This window comes from Ranitomeya variabilis, chromosome 4 (genome assembly GCF_051348905.1).
Source record: "Ranitomeya variabilis isolate aRanVar5 chromosome 4, aRanVar5.hap1, whole genome shotgun sequence".
Taxonomy (NCBI): domain Eukaryota; kingdom Metazoa; phylum Chordata; class Amphibia; order Anura; family Dendrobatidae; genus Ranitomeya; species Ranitomeya variabilis.
In genome coordinates this window covers 588,404,716-588,419,959 of record NC_135235.1, presented here as the reverse complement: position 1 = coordinate 588,419,959, position 15,244 = coordinate 588,404,716, and the positions used below count along the sequence as shown (strand labels likewise).

Here is a 15,244-nt window from a genome sequence, read left to right as displayed (position 1 = left end):
GAGTGAGGGAAAATAGTGGAGTGATCGGAAAATGACAGATGTGAGGTCGAAATGACAAGTGTTAGGGGGGAATGAGAGGAGTGAGGGGGAAAATAAGAGGTGTGAGGGAGAAAATGAGAGGTGTGAGGGAGAAAATGAGAGATGTGAGGGGGAAAATGAAAGATGTGATGGGGAAAATGAGAGGCGTGATGGGAAAATAAGAGAAGTGAGGTGCTATAACTAACCACAGATATTTACTATGCCCAGGCAACGCCGGGCTCTTCAGCTAGTATTACATAAATATAACTACTATAATATTGTTATGGGTTATATATGGCACTAAAAGTCATTGGAATAGGTCCTCAAGTAGGGTATCCATCCCAAAAATCAATATAAGTAAAAATCTCGGCCCTTTTTTTCAACACAATACATTTTGAGTGCCAAGTTTTTTACTTATACTGTAATATTGTTATTATTTCTAGCTGACATTGTTTTTTTTTCAATTAGAATTTTATACATCAGGACTCTCACACAACCATCATCTTGGCCATCATTTTTGACAGACTGGGCAGCTACTCTACAGAAATAAAGCCATGAAATCTCATCCAGAAGAAGGATACAAATCAGCACATGAAACTCTATATTGATTGTATCTAATGTTTGTCTGTGAATTCCCTGCTACAGGCTACATCTATCACGGCCGCTCATTACCTAAATACCCACAGCTTAAAGCTAAAACCTTTCAAGAGCTGCAGAAACCTTTGAAGGAGAGGAGAACAGAGGATTCGTACGTCCACCGTGGGAGCAGAGGCATCTACCAGATTGGTAGTATGTTTCAGAAAAATAAGGTCTATTTGATCACAAAGGGTTAATGAGACTTATCACAACCTTTATAAAAATAAAAAAAAACTAATGAAAAGATACAAATAAATACAAATTAAAGTGCAATGGTGCACAGAGAAGAGGGGTGGCCCATAGTAAAGACCAAATTTGGCCCCTTTTTTCCTGACATGTCTTGCCTTCCTATATAGCGGGGCTTTGTGTTAGTTTTAGGCTATGTTCACGTGCAGCATTTTTTCTGCTGCCAAAACCTGCTCTCTTTGCATTTTCTCGCTGCTTTCTGTGGGTGAAAAAATGCTGCAAAATTGGGCATGTACCAGATTTTAAAAACGCTAAAGTCCAGTAAAGGAAGGTGAAAACAATCATGCGCATGAAATTTTCTGGAAACTCATAGCTTTTGCTGCTACTGTAAAATGCAGCATTTTATTTGTATAGAAAATATGCTACGTGTGAACATAGCCTTTCACATAGTGCTCTTCTCAAGAACGAACTACTGCTGCTGGACTTGTTATAAATAAAAACAGAAAGGTAAAAAAAAATTATAATAGACAGAAAAATCAAGAAATATGGATTCCTATAAACACAATCTTCATTTATTCAAAGAAATACATAAATAAATAGATGGCGTATGCAGTAAGCTCCTAAGCTCCCCCTAGTGGTGGGTACTGACAGCCAGAATATTATTATGTGGCTGTATTTAATTAGAGAATTTGAAGCTCAGTATTAGAAAATTGAATTCTGGCCACAATAAAGATGAATTACAGAACTAATCATTGCAGATTATTTTTGTTTACTTTAAGCCCTTCTTCATGTGTTGTTTTTGATATAATATAATAATATAATTGATAATAAAAACTTTTGAATAACTTTTGATTACGCACCAGGTTTAATAAGATTCTTCAGGTCTATAGTAAACATAATGAATGCCCTTAATGATAATGAACCTGCTGTAAACCCTTCAGAAAAGGACATATTTGTATATATGTATGTATATATATATATATATATATATATATATATATATATATATATACATACATACAAATAAATAAATATGCTTGTATTTGTATAGTGATTTTGACATTTTCACTCTGGCCACTTGCTTGGGCTATTTTAGACTTCCTGTCCTTTTATGAAGGGTTTGCAGCAGGTTCATTATCCTCAAGGGCAGAATTACAATGACAGATTACCCTTCTATACACAGCTAATAGCACAGGAACCACCAACCACAATAGGTGTTGTCGCTGCAACCCTTGCTACCTCTCACTTCATAATTTCCTTTGCACACCCTCATTAGATGCTCCAGTGCAATAGCTAGGATCTGAGTCAGCTATTGCTGTTAATGTACATGTAATTTTCCTTAAACAAGAGGACTTTAGATTAAAAAAAAAGTGGACAGAATGAAAAGTGAAGATTTCAAGAATTTTTATTGTTAATAAAGAATGTGATGCAGAAAAAAAATCACCAGAAACTTTTAAAAAATACATTTAACACAAAATCCTGACTTAAACAATAAGAAATTTTCTGATCACAAATTCCCTTTATCATTCAGATAAATAGGACTTTATTTCTATGTTGTTTTTATATTCTTATTATTTATTTTTTAACTTTACTAGGTACAGTTTGAAGAAAAGGAAATATAAGTTTCTTTTTCATATTTTTTTTTAAGTGGCACTAAAATACATATTAAATTGTCTCAGAGAAGTGGCTCCTGCAGCTCCATCATCTCTGTGCAGCTTCAGACCCAACAAGGAGAGTCATATCCAGACCAGCCACATGTGAAGATAGCATACGTACATTTTGTGTGTACTCTGTAGCCGAGGAGACACATTAGTTTGCATTGGAGCTGCAGGCATAAAATGGTAGAACATCTTTTATTTGAGACTTTTTACCACGTTATTTTATTTGCTAAAGAAATCAAACGAATATATATATATATATATATATATATATATATATATACTAGCCCCCCAAAAAGAAGGATTGTGAGTATGTGAGAAAAGCAGCAAAGCTAAAAACACTCACAACAAATGGCACTTGCTAAAAAAGAAAACAACATATATGACATGTGAAGGTCACCAATATGCATAACATTGGATACAGTAAACAAATATTTTTTGTGTTATTTCTTATCCAACAAACGCTAATATTGATAACAGTGTGACAGGTTTCCGTGTAAATTTCTGAAATACATGATTCAAACGGAACCTCTGGCTGAACATTCCCTATAATGAGGCAGATGTGGACGCCGTCTGACCTGTGATCCGTCGGTGTCCGCCTTTTTAGGATTGTATAAAAGTGCCGTCGGCCACAGTTTTGTGCTCTTCTGAAAAGAAGGACACCGCTGAACAGAGGCCAGATGGAGTCCAGAGTAACTCTGCTGCCTCATTTTAGTGAATGAATCCATCTGAGTTTCATCTGAATCACGTCACTCAGAGATTTAGATGTAAACCCCAAAGTAAGTGCTCAGTGTAGAGCGCCGGATAAATGTAATCCCAAACGTTATGTAAAATGTTCCCAATAAAAGCTTCAACTCAATCCACAAAAAAGCAAATCCCCACTCAGGTCCGTTATCTGTTGACAGAAATATAGGGGGCTTCCACGTTACTGGTAGCACAAAGGCCCTAGAAAAGCGAAATGCTCCTCACCCCCAAAAGAAATTCAGCAATTTCTCCCCTCCCAAATCCAAATGCCCCTCCTCCCTTCTGAGCCCCAGTGTGCCTAAACAACATTTAGCCCCCACATGTTTGGCATTTCTGTAGTGATGAGAGCTCACCTAATTTACAGGTGCGTGTCTCCAGAAGCATGAGCTGGGCATAACGTACTGGTCACTACAACGGCAGTTTGCAATTTTCACTCAGCAACATCCACTGCTGCCTGCTTCTTGAAACACCCATGGAGTCAAAATCATCACTATATGTGTAAATAAATTCCCAAAGGGTTATATTTTCCAAAATGGGGTCACTTGAGGGGGGTATCCAGTTTCCTATCACTTATGGGCTCTTTATATGGAAATCGCAAACTATTCTAGGAAAATCTGCGTTCCAGGAGGCAAATAGCGCTCCGTCCCTCCAGAGTCTCTCCGTATGGCTAAGTAGTACTGTACAGCCACATATAGGGTATTGCCATGTTCAGTAGATATTGTGGGACAAATTCTGGTGCCATTTCTACCCATTTCCCAGTATGAAAATGTAAAATTTGGGGCTAACACACAATCTTGGTGGTAAAAATGTAAATGATTTTATCTTTACTACCCAATGGTATAAAAGTTTGTGACACACCTGTGGTGTCAATATAATCACTACACCCCTAGATAAATTTATTGAGAAGCTTAGTTTGTAAAATGGGGTCACTTATGGGGGGTTCTGCTGTGTTGGCCCCTCAGGGGCTCTGCCAGTGTAACATGGCACACTCAAATAAGTGCAGCAAAATCTTCACTGTAACATGGCGCTACTTCCCTTCTGAGCTTTGCACTGTGCCTCAAAAGTAGTTTTCGACGACATATTGGGGTATCGGTAAACTCAGGAGAAGTTGCACAATACATTTCGGGGTTCATTTTTTCCTGTTACCCTTGTGAAAATACAAAATTTGGAGTTAAAAGATTTTTGCGGGAAAAATTTGATTTTTTTTATTTTCACGGCTTAACGTTATAAACTTGAAGCACCTGGGGGTTCAAGGTACTCAATACACATCTAGATAAGTTCCCAAAAGGGACTAGCTTCCAAAACGGTGTCTCTTGTGGAGGTTTCCACTGTTTAGGCACATCAGGGGCTCTTCAAACTCAACATGGCAACCACTAATTATTCCAGCATATTTTACATTCAAAAAGTCAAATGGCGCTCCTTCCCTTCTGAGCTCTGGCGAGCACCCAAACAGTAGTTTTCCCCCACATATGGAGCATCAGTATACTCAGGAGAGATTGCACAACAAAGTGTATGGAGCAATTTCTCCTGTTACCCTTATGAAAATGCAAAATTTTGAGCTAAAATATATTTATCTGGGAAAAATGTAGATTTTCCTCACGTACTCAGGAGAAATTTAACAACAAAGTGTATTGTCTATTTTCTCCTGTTACCCTTGCAAAAGTAAAAAAAAAAAAAATAGGTCTACAGGAAAATTTTTGTGAGAGAGAAGAGAATGTTTATTTTTTCCTTCCACATTCCAATAATTCCTGTGACGCACCTGAAGAGTTAATAAACTTCTAGAATGTGGTTTTGAGCACCTTGAGGTGTGCAGTTTTTAGAATGGAGTCACTTTTGGGTATTTTCTGTCATATAGGTTCCTCAAAGTCACTTCAAATACAAGTTGATCCCTAAAAAAATGGATTTGAAAATTTTGTTGCAAACGTGAGAAATCGCTGGTCAAATTTTAACCCTTTTAACTTCCTAACAAAAAGAGATTATGTTTCAAAAATTATGCTGATCTAAAGTAGACATATGGGAAATATTATTTATGAACTATTTTGTGAGATATGACTCTCTGATTTAAGGACATAAAAATTAAAAGTTTGGAAATTGTGAAAGTTTCAGAATTTTGCCAAAATTTCCGTATTTTTTCACAATCAATCGCAAGTCATATCAAATAAATTTTACCACTATTATGAAGTACAATATATCATGAGAAAAGAATCTCAGGAACAAAGGGATCCATTGAAGCATTTCAGAGTTATGACGTCATAAAGTGACAGTAATCAGTATTGTAAAAATTGGCCTGATCAGGGAGGTGAAAACAGGCTTCAAGGTGAAGGGGTTAAAAGTATACTCGCATTAATTGTTATACCGCTACCGTCATGCTGCACCAATGAAGGGGAAACTCCTCATTTCTATTAATAGTGTTCTGATAATATTTTTAACTTTACTTTGATAAAGAATATTATAACAATTTAAAACTGAGAACGATAAAACTGATCATATTTGCTCTAAGGTGTTTTTAACTATACAACTGTCACACTGTTTTCAATATTAGCGTTTGTTGAATAAGAATTAACACAAAAAAAAAATTATTTACTGTATCCAATATTATGCATATTGTTGACCTTCATATGTCAAATAACTTTTTTATCAAGTGCCATTCGTTGTGAGTGTTTTTAGCGCAGCAAAAACTTATTTTATTTGATATTTTAGATTCTTTAAAATATTAATATGACAAAGTTGCAAATGTCTGCACACCCTTTAAAGGGCACCTATTGTAGATCCTGGAGATGGGTTATCTTTAACGAAACCATCTTGGTCTCATTCAAAACCTTATACCAGCCCCCAATCTTTACTCCATCATACAAATAAGTAGCAACGTCCCATCTTCTCCCAGCTCCCACGCCACATAAATGCCACGTAAAGTGGTGACTTCATTATCTGCAGCAAGCTTGATACGAAACTTAGCCGTGGCGTAATTATGTGTAAAATGGCCCTAAACCTGTCACTGGATGTTACACGAGGCGTTAGTGTTTAGGAGTGACATATTGATGAAGTCGCATCAATTTCAGACGCATTAAGTGATGACTTCTTTGTTTTGTTTTGGTGATTACGACTGTCAGTGTCTTTATTTAAGTTGCTGAATTAATGTTACATCAAAGGAGGAGGTAAGAAGGGCTGCAGGCTATCCTCCATATACGCTGCCTCCATTTATATGAGTCATTGTAAAAAGAGAGATTAAGCTGCAAACAGATCAGCCCTAGATGTCAGAGCTCAGCACTAGGAGGACCGTAATGGTGGGGTGAGGTTCTGTACGGAGGGAGAAGGAGACCGTTCTACGGTGAGGGTAAATGTGTCCTTCACAAAAACACCTAACATCATCTGCAAATATTACTGGAGAACGTCTTCCTCCTTGAACTCTCTTAGCACAGTTCCTTGACTAACGAATGGCTGACTTCAGCTTGAACTCAACCAAAACCCTTTCCTGTTTTGCCATGCCTCCTGTTGACTTCTCACCTTCCCCTAACCAGGGCTCCCACTAGGAATTTCGGGGCCCCATACTGCCAAAATTTTTGGGACTCTGCCCAGGCTCCACCCCAGCTCCGCCTCCACAGTCCCACCGCCCACTCTTGGAAAAACTCATCTTCTCCACCACGTCCTCATCAATCAGATATTAACAGTTCCCATCAAACACCAGATCACATTCATAACCAGCAGCTTTTCTTCTGGCCAAAAGAATTTTTAAGCTGCCACCATGACACGGTAGACTCTTTTGGCCGGGCCCTACTCTACTCTAAACTATTAAAAATAAATATATTTTTAAGTATTTTTCTTTAAGGGAATGAGTCACATATATATTTTTTTAAAATGACCATTAACCCCTTCCTGACATCAGACGTACTATCCCGTCGAGGTGGGGTGGGCCCGTATGACCGCCGACGGGATAGTACGTCATCACCGATCAGCGGCGCTCACGGGGGGAGCGCGGCCGATCGCGGCCGGGTGTCAGCTGCATATCGCAGCTGACATCCGGCACTATGTGCCAGGAGCGGTCATGGACCGCCCCCGGCACATTAACCCCCGGCACACCGCGATCAAACATGATCAAAGTGTACCGGCGGTATAGGGAAGCATCGCGCAGGGAGGGGGCTCCCTGCGGGCTTCCCTGAGACCCCCGGAGCAACGCGATGTGATCGCGTTGCTGCGAGGGTCTCCTACCTCCTTCCTGGCTGCAGGTCCCGGATCCAAGATGGCCGCGGCATCCGGGTCCTGCAGGGAGGGAGGTGGCTTACCGAGTGTCTGCTCAGAGCAGACACTTGGTAAGCCTGCAGCCCTGCACAGCAGATCGTCGATCTGGCAGAGTGCTGTGCACACTGCCAGATCAATGATCTGTGATGTCCCCCCCTGGGACAAAGTAAAAAAGTAAAAAAAAAAATTTTCCACATGTGTAAAAAAAAAATAAAAAAAAAATTCCAAAATAAATAATAATAAAAAAAATATATTATTCCCATAAATACATTTCTTTATCTAAATAAAAAAAACAAAACAATAAAAGTACACATATTTAGTATCGCCGCGTCCGTAACGACCCAACCTATAAAACTGCCCCACTAGTTAACCCCTTCAGTAAACACCGTAAGAAAAAAAAAAAAAAAACGAGGCAAAAAACAACGCTTTATTACCATACCGCCGAACAAAAAGTGGAATAACACACGATCAAAAAGACTGATATAAATAATCATGGTACCGCTGAAAACGTCATCTTGTCCCGCAAAAAACAAGCCGCCATACAGCATCATCAGCAAAAAAATAAAAAAGTTATAGTCCTGAGAATAAAGCGATACCAAAATAATTATTTTTTCTATATTTTAGTTTTTATCGTATAAAAGCGCCAAAACATAAAAAAAGATATAAATGAGATATCGCTGTAATCGTACTGACCCGACGAATAAAACTGCTTTATCAATTTTACCAAACGCGGAACGGTATAAACGCCTCTCCCAAAAGAAATTCATGAATAGCAGGTTTTTGGTCATTCTGCCTCACAAAAATCGGAATAAAAGCGATCAAAAACGGTCACGTGTCCGAAAATGTTACCAATAAAAACGTCAACTCGTCCCGCAAAAAACAAGACCTCACATGACTCTGTGGAGCAAAATGTGGAAAAATTATAGGTCTCAAAATGTGGAGACGCAAAAACTTTTTTGCTATAAAAAGCGTCGCTGGTTTCACACTTGCGTTTTTGTCTGCAGCGTTTTTTGCACAAAAAAACGCATGCGTTTTTTCCCTATATTTAACATTGAAAACGCATGCGGTTTTTTTGTACGCGTTTGGTCGCGTTTTCAAACGCATGCGGTTTTTTTCTGCATGCGTTCATTTTCAGAAATACAACCTGCAGTATTTTCTTGCATTTTTAAGCACATGCGTTTGTTTGCGTTAAAAACGCATGCATTTTTATCGAAAAAAAACAGAAAACACACTGAAAAGCCACCCACCACCATCAAGGTGATAAAGGGATCCAAACCCTAACCCTAACTCTACCCCTAACCTCACCCCTAACCGTTTAATGAACATTTTCTGACAGTCATAGTGCCACGTATTTCAGTGCCACGTATTTCAGTGCCACGTATTTCAGTGCCACGTATTTCAGTGCCATGTATTTCAGTGCCACGTATCACGTATTTCAGTGCCATGTGTTTCAGTGCCACGTATTTCAGTGCCACGTATCACGTATTTCAGTGCCACATATTTTAGTACCACGTATTTCAGTTGCACGTATTTCAGTGCCACGTATTTCAGTGCCACGTATTTCAGTGCCACGTATTTCAGTGCCACGTATGTCAGTGCCACGTATCACGTATTTCAGTGCCACGTGTTTCAGTGCCACGTATTTAAGTGCCACGTATCACATATTTCAGTGCCACGTATTTAAGTGCAACGTATTTAAGTGCCACGTATTTCAGTGCCACGTATTTCAGTGCCACGTATTTCAGTGCCACGTATTTCAGTGCCACGTATCACGTATTTCAGTGCCACGTGTTTCAGTGCCACGTATTTAAGTGCCACGTATCACGTATTTCAGTGCCACGCATTTCAGTGCCACGTATTTCAGTGCCACGTATTTCAGTGCCACGTATTTCAGTGCCACGTATTTCAGTCACGTTTAGGGTTAGGGTTAGGGGTAGGGTTAGGGTTAGGGTTAGGGCTAGGGTTGGAGGTAAAGTTAGGGTTGGGGCTAAAGTTAGGGTTGGGGCTAAAGTTAGGGTTAGGGTTTGGATTACATTTACGTTTGGATTAGGGTTGGGATTAGAATTATGGGTGTGTCAGGGCTAGGGGTGTGGTTAGGGTTACCGTTGGGATTAGGGTTAGGGGTGTGTTTGGGTTAGGGTTTCAGGTAGAATTGGGGAGTTTCCACTGTCCAGGCACATCAGGGGCTCTCCAAGCGCGACATGGCGTCCAATCTCAATTCCAGCCAATTCTGCGTTGAAAAAGTAAAACAGTGCTCCTTCCCTTCCGAGCTCTCCCGTGCGCCCAAAAAGGGGTTTACCCCAACATATGTGTTATCAGTGTACTCGGGACAAATTGAACAACAACTTCTGGGGTCCAAGTTCTCTTGTTATCCTTAGGAAAATAAAAATTTGGGGGGCTAAAAATCATTTTTGTGGGAAAAAAAAGATGTTTTATTTTCACGGCTCTGCGTTATAAACTGTAGTGAAACACTTGGGGGTTCAAAGTTCTCACAACACATCTAGATAAGTTCCTTGGGAGGTCTAGTTTCCAATATGGGTAAACTTGTGGGGGGTTTGTACTGTTTGGGTACATCAGGGGCTCTGCAAATGCAACGTGACGCCTGCAGACCAATCCATTTAAGGCTGCATTCCAAATGGCGCTCCTTCCCTTCCGAGCTCTGTCATGCACCCAAACAGTGGTTCCCCCCCACATATGGGGTATCAGCGTACTCAGGACAAATTGGACAACAACTTTTGGGGTCTAATTTATCCTGTTACCCTTGTGAAAATACAAAACTGGGGGCTAAAAAATCATTTTTGTGAAAAAAAAAAAGAATTTTTATTTTCACGGCTTTGCGCTATAAACTTTAGTGAAACACTTGGGGGTTCAAAGTTCTCAAAACACATCTAGATAAGTTCCTTGGGAGGTCTAGTTTCCAATATGGGGTCACTTGTGGGGGGTTTGTACTGTTTGGGTACATCAGGGGCTCTGCAAATGCAACGTGACGGCTGCTGACCAATCCATTTAAGTCTGCATTCCAAATGGCGCTCCTTCCCTTCCGAGCTCTGTCATGCGCCCAAACAGTGGTTCCCCCCCCACATATGGGGTATCAGCGTACTCAGGACAAATTGGAAAACAAATTTTGGGGTCCAATTTATTCTGTTACCCTTGTAAAAATACAAAGCTGGGTGCTAAAAAATCATTTTTGAGAAAAAAAATAAAAATTATTTTCACGGCTCTGCGTTATAATCTGTAGTGAAACACTTGGGGGTTCAAAGCTCTCAAAACACATCTAGATAAGTTCCTTAGGGGGTCTACTTTCCAAAATGGTGTCACTTGTAGGGAGTTTCAATGTTTAGGCACATCAGGGGCTCTCCAAACGCAACATGGCGTCCCATCTCAATTCCAGTCAATTTTGCATTGAAAAGTCAAATGGCGCTCCTTCCCTTCCAAGCTCTGCCATGCGCCCAAACAATGGTTTACACCCACATATGGGGTATCAGCGTACTCAGGACAAATTGCACAACATTTTTTGGGGTCCAATTTCTTCTCTTACCCTTGGGAAAATAAAAAATTGGGGGCGAAAAGATCATTTTTGTGAAAAAATATGATTTTTTATTTTTACGGCTCTGCATTATAAACTTCTGTGAAGCACTTGGTGGGTCAAAGTGCTCACCACACATCAAGATAAGTTCCTTAGGGGGTCTACTTTCCAAAATGGTGTCACTTGTAGGGGGTTTCAGTGTTTAGGCACATCAGGGGCTCTCCAAACGCAACATGGCGTCCCATCTCAATTCCAGTCAATTTTGCATTGAAAAGTCAAATGGCGCTCCTTTCCTTCCGAGCTCTGCCATACGCCCAAACAGTGGTTTACCCCCACATATGGGGTATCAGCGTACTCAGGACAAATTGTACAACAACTTTGGGGGTCCATTTTCTCCTGTTACCCTTGGTAAAATAAAACAAATTGGAGCTGAAATAAATTTTGTGTGAAAAAAAGTTAAATGTTCATTTTTATTTAAACATTCCAAAAATTCCTGTGAAACACCTGAAGGGTTAATAAACTTCTTGAATGTGGTTTTGAGCACCTTGAGGGGTGCAGTTTTTAGAATGGTGTCACACTTGAGTATTTTCTATCATATAGACCCCTCAAAATGACTTCAAATGAGATGTGGTCCCTAAAAAAAAATGGTGCTGTAAAAATGAGAAATTGCTGGTCAACTTTTAACCCTTATAACTCCGTCACAAAAAAAAATTTTGGTTCCAAAATTGTACTGATGTAAAGTAGACATGTGGGAAATGTTACTTATTAAGTATTTTGCGTGACATATGTCTGTGATTTAAGGGCATAAAAATTCAAAGTTGGAAAATTGCAAAATTTTCAAAATTTTCGCCAAATTTCCATTTTTTTCACAAATAAACGCAAGTTATATCGAATAAATTTTACCACTAACATGAAGTACAATATGTCACGAGAAAACAGTGTCAGAATCACCAAGATCCGTCAAAGCGTTCCAGAGTTATAGCCTCATAAAGGGACAGTGGTCAGAATTGTAAAAATTGGCCCGGTCATTAACGTGCAAACCACCCTTGGGGGTGAAGGGGTTAATACCACTTACAAGGGACAAATATCATCACACCATGACCAGACCACATATAACCACCACATAGTGACTGAATACTACCACATACAAGGAACAAATACAGCCACACCATGACCAGTTCACATATTACCACCACAGTGACTGAATACTACAATACTGATCATTAATGATTAAAAAACACAATACTAAGTGCCATTCAGGGGCGGGCTGGGCCGGGTGGCAGTGAGGCAAATGCCCCCCTGGGCCGCTCCCCCATCAGCTGTGCAGGGCCGGCCACCTGATGTCCGTGCACAGCAAACTGTGTGCAGCCATCTCTGCTGTGCTGTGATCTGGCCGGCAGCAGACATGGCCATGCGGCACACATCACAGTCTGTCAGTACTGTAGCTACGGGGGGCAGAGGGGGCCCACATGGAGCTATGCTACTGTAACTGTATTGGCATGCACAGAGTTACATTCTGCGGCAGAGCAGGGAGAATTGATCTCCCTGCTCTGCCTCTCCCATCATCCCCCTGTCAGATTCTGATGTCACCGATGCAGACACTAACAGCGGGCTCTCAGAGCAGCGGAGGAACCAAGAAGAAGAGAGGTGAGTATTTTATTGTTTTTTTATGAGGGCTGCCTTATACTACAGTTTGCCTGTTGGGGGCTTCCTTATACTACAGAGTCTGCCTATGGGGGGTGCTGCCTTATACTAAAGAGTCTGCCTGTGGGGGGGTGCTGCCTTACGCTAGAGTGTCTGCCTTTGGGGGGTGCTGCTTTATACTACGGAGTCTGCCTGTGGAGGGGTTGCTGCCTTATACTACAGACTCTGCCTGTGGAGGGGTGCTGCCTTAAACTGCAGGGTCTGCCTTTGGGGGGCTGCCTTATACTGTGGAGTCTGCCTGTAGGGGGTGCTGCCTTATACTACAGAGTCTGCCTATGGGAGGTGATGCCTTATACTATGGAGTCTGCCTATGAGGGGGTTCTGCCTTGTACTACAGAGTCTGCCTGTGGGGGGGTTGCTGCCTTATACTACAGAGTCTGCCTGTGGGGGTGCTGCCTTATACTACAGAGTCTGCCTGTGGGGCGGTGCTGCCTTATACTGCAGAGTCTGCCTGTGCGGGTGGTTGCTGCCTTATACTAGAGACTGCCTATGGGGGCTACCTTATACTATGGAGTCTGCCTGTGGGGGGCTGCCTTATACTACAGTCTGCCTGTGGGTGGGGTGGTGCCTTATACTACAGAATCTGCATGTGGGGGTGCTGCCTTAAACTACAGAGTCTGCCTTTGGGGGATTGCTGCCTTATACTATAGAGTCTGCCTGTGGGGGAGCTGCCTTATACTACAGAGTCTGCCTGTGGGGGGTTGCTGCCTTATACTACAGAGTCTGCCTGTGGGGTGGGGGAGCTGCCTTATGCTAGAGTTTGCCTGTGGTCAGGGTGCTGACTTATACTACAGAGTCTGCCTATGGGGGGTGCTGCCTTATACTACAGAGTCTGACTATGGGGGTTGCTGCCTTATAATACAGTGTCTGCCTGTGGGGGGTTGCTGCCTTATACTACAGAGTCTGACTATGGGGGTTGCTGCCTTATAATACAGTGTCTGCCTGTGGGGGGGTGCTGACTTATACTACAGAGTCTGCCTGTTGGGTGGGGGCGTGCTGCCTTATGCTACAGAATCTGTGTGTGGGGGGGTGCTGCCTTATACTGCAGAGTCTGCCTTTGGGGGTTGCTGCCTTATAGTATGGAGTCTGCCTGTGGGGGGTGCTGCCTTATACTACAAAGTCTGCCTGTGGGGAGTTGCTGCCTTATACTACAGAGTCTGCCTGTGGGGTGGGTGGTACTGCCTTATACTACAGAGTCTGCCCATGGGGGGTGCTGCCTTATACTACTGAGTTTGCCTGTGGGGTGCTTCTTTATACTAGAGTCTGTCTATGGGGGGTTGTTGCCTTATACTACAGAGTCTGCCTGTGGGGTGGGGGGTGCTGCCTTATACTACAGAGTCTGCCTGTGGGGGGGGTGCTGCCTTATACTTCAGAGTTTGCCTGTGGGGGCTTCCTTATACTACAGAGTCTGCCTTTGGGGGGTGCTGCCTTATACTATGGAGTCTGTCTGTGGGGTGGGGGATGCTGCCTTATACTACGGAGTCTACCTGTGGGGGGTGCTGCCTTATACTAAAGAGTCTGCCTGTAGGGAGTTGCTGCCTTATACTACAGAGTCTGCCTGTGGGGGGCTGCCTTATACTGCGGAGTCTGCCTGTGGGGGGTTCTGCCTTATACTCCAGAGTCTGCGCAATATACTATGTGGGCTGCGCAATATACAACGTGGGCTGCGCAATATACTACGTGGACTGCGCATTATACTACGTGGACTGCGCAATATACTACGTGGGCTGCGCAATATACAACGTGGACTGCACAATATACAACGTGGGCTGCGCAATATACTAGGTGGACTGCGCAATATACTACGTGGGCTGCGCAATATACAACGTGGGCTGCGAAATATACTACATGGGCTGCGCAATATAAAACATGGGCTGCGCAATATACAACGTGGGTTGCGCAACATAGAACGTGGGCTGTGCAATATACAACGTGGGCTGCGCAATATACTATGTGGGCTGCGCAATATACTACGTGGGCTGCGCAATATACTACGTGGGCTGCGCAATGTACAACGTGGGCTGCGCAATGTACAATGTGGGCTTCGCAATGTACTACGTGGGCTGCACAATGTACTACGTGGGCAGCGCAATATACAACGTGGGCTGCGCAATATACTACGTGGGCTGCGCAATGTACTGCTTGGGCTGCGCAATTTAATGCGTGCGCTGCGCAATGTACTGCGTGGGCTGCGAAATGTACTGCGTTGGCTGCGCAATGCACTGCGTTGGCTGCGCAATGTACTGCTTTGGCTGCGCAATGTACTGCTTTGGCTGCGCAATGTACTGCGTGGGCTGCGGAAAGTACTGCGTGGGCTGCGCAATGTACTGCGTGGGCTGCGCAATGTACTGCGTGGGCTGCGCAATGTACTGCGTGGGCTGCGCAATGTACTGTGTGGCTGTGCAATGTACTGCGTGGGCTGTGCTATACACTATGCATACATATTCTAGAATACCCGATGCGTTAGAATCGGGCCACCATCTAGTTTGTTATAAATGGGGACATTATTAGGTTTTAATAGGGGCACACAATTTCC

General features: G+C 42.3%; 1 long non-coding RNA gene across 2 annotated transcripts in view; it reads left to right on the top strand.

The window, feature by feature from the left end:
* Nucleotides 1–1,633, top strand: part of LOC143769202 (uncharacterized) — a 117,838-nt gene extending 116,205 nt beyond the window's left edge. For both annotated transcript variants that reach the window (XR_013214260.1, XR_013214259.1), the window contains one exon: nucleotides 487–1,633. This is a non-coding gene — a long non-coding RNA (uncharacterized LOC143769202). The remainder of the gene's footprint in view (nucleotides 1–486) is intronic.
* Nucleotides 1,634–15,244: the final 13,611 nt, after the last annotated feature.